The sequence below is a fragment of the Capsicum annuum genome, chromosome 9 (assembly GCF_002878395.1).
Source record: "Capsicum annuum cultivar UCD-10X-F1 chromosome 9, UCD10Xv1.1, whole genome shotgun sequence".
Taxonomy (NCBI): Eukaryota; Viridiplantae; Streptophyta; class Magnoliopsida; order Solanales; family Solanaceae; genus Capsicum; species Capsicum annuum.
In genome coordinates, this window is record NC_061119.1 from 22,420,322 (window position 1) to 22,422,854 (window position 2,533).

Genomic DNA, 2,533 nt, shown 5'->3' on the forward strand with positions numbered 1-2,533 from the left:
AACACTTAATAATTAATCCAACAACCACCAAAACACTTAAACAATACTAAAGTTTTTTCATAGAAGTATACAGGTGTCCGAAATGTCTTTTTAGCAGTTGACTTTGAACTCTTATCAGGGACGAGGCCAATCACCTTCACCACCGAATGTCATCTGTATGCAAGTTTACATCAAAACATTTAAAAATCAAGTCATTTATTCATATGTCATGCGACTACACTTAATATTTTCAAGTTACTAGCACATATTTCAAGATACTACACTCAAACCATTTTCAAATATCTAATTGACATTTTATTTCACTATACTTAACCATTTTCAAATAACTAGTAGACATTTCAAATAACTACACTTACCCATTTTCAAGTCACTAAGTACACATTTCAAATCACTACACTTAACTATTTTCAATTAACTAAATCACATTTCAAGTCAATATACTTAATCATTTTCAAGTAACTATACTTTATTATTTTAAAGTTGTTAGTACACATTTCAAGTGAATACACTTAACCATTTTCAGGCATCAAGTTCACAATTTCAAGTAACTACACTTAACCATTTTCAAGTCACAAGTTCACAATTTCAAGTAACTACACTTAATCATTTTCAAGTCACTGCAATTAATAATTTTCAAATAACTTATTCACTAGTACACATTTCAAGTCACTACACTCAAACCATTTTCAAATAGCTAATTAACATTTCAAGTCACTATACTTAACCACTTTCAAGCAACTACATTTAACCATTTTCAAGTCACTAAACCATTTTCAAATAACTAGTAGACATTTCAAGTCACTACACTTAACCATTTTTTCAAATAACTAATTCACATTTCAAGTCACTACACTTAACCATTTTCAAATAATTAATTCACATTTCAAGTCACTATACTTAACCATTTTCAAGTAACTAGTTTACATTTAAAATAACTATACTTAACCATTTTCAAGTCACTACACTTAATCATTCATTTCAAGTCACTATACTTAACCACTTTCAAGTAACTAATTCACATTTCAAGTAACTACACTTAACCATTTTCAAGTCACTAGTAACTGATTTCAAGTCACAAGTTTGCAATTTCAAGTAACTACACTAAACCATTTTCAAGTCACTACACTTAATAATTTTCAAATAACTTATTCTCATTTCAAGTCACTACACTCGAACCATTTCAAATAGCTAATTAACATTTCAAGTCATTATACTTAACCATTTTCAAGTCATGTACTAGAATTTCAAGTCACTATACATAGTCATTTTCAAATAACTAGTAGACATTTCAAGTCACTACACTTAACAATTTTTCAAATGACTAATTCACATTTCAAGCCACTCCACTTAATCATTTTCAAATAATTAATTCACATTTCAAGTCACTACACTTAACCATTTTCAAATAATTAATTCACATTTCAAGTCACTATACTTAACCATTTTCAAATAACTACTTTACATTTAAAATAACTATACTTAACCGTTTTCAAGTCACTAGACTTAATCATTCATTTCAAGTCACTATACGTAACCACTTTCAAGTAACTAATTCACATTTCAAGTAACTACACTAAACTATTTTCAAGTCACTAGTAACCAATTTCAAGCCACAAGTTTGCAATTTCAAGTAACTACACTAAACCATTTTCAAGTCACTACACTACACTTAATAATTTTCAAATAACTTATTCACATTTCAAGTCACTACACTCGAACCATTTCAAATAGCTAATTAACATTTCAAGTCACTATACTTAACTATTTTCAAGTAACTATACTTAACCATTTTCAAGTCATGTACTAGCATTTCAAGTCACTATACTTAATCATGCTCTAGTCACAAGTTCTCAATTTCAAGTAACTATATTTAATCATTTTCAAGTCACTACACTTAATAATTTTCAAATAACTTATTCACATTTCAAGTCACTAGTACATATTACAAGTCATTTTCAAGTCATGTATTAGCATTTCAAGTCACTACACTTAACTATTTTCAATTAACTAATTCACATTTTCAAGTCACTACATTTTACTATTTTCAAATAGCTACACTTAACCATTTTCAAGTCTCTAGTTATTTTACAAATGATTTTACAAAAATCACCGTTAACACATTTGCAAAAAATTAATGATTTTGATTAGGAAATAAATAAATCTTTCCAATAGAATGATTCTGAATGGAGTGAAAAATACTATACAAGCAAAGAAAGAAGGAAAAGAAAAACATCTTAGAAATGTTCCCCCATTATTATCTTCATTCAACAATCAAAGTGCAAGGATAACAAATTGGATTATTCATCATTAATGCCTTTTACGAGAAAAGGAAGATATTTCATAAAAAAAAAAAAACAAGAAAAGACTAAGTAGAAGAGATTGGAAATATCTAAAGTTTAGATATTAAATTTATCTATTTTTAATTTACCTCTGAAAATTAGTCCAACTAACTTTTGAAAAGCGAAATATTACAAGTAAAAGTGAACAGAGAGAGTAGCTATTTGATGTGAGGTAGACAAAGTTCCACATCTTG

General features: G+C 27.8%; 1 non-coding gene across 1 annotated transcript; it reads right to left on the bottom strand.

The window, feature by feature from the left end:
- Positions 1 to 2,227: 2,227 nt before the first annotated feature.
- LOC124887578 lies at positions 2,228 to 2,317 on the bottom strand. Its single transcript, XR_007045344.1, has one exon. It is a non-coding gene; the product is annotated as a small nucleolar RNA snoR26 (small nucleolar RNA).
- Between the last annotated feature and the right edge of the window lie 216 nt (positions 2,318 to 2,533).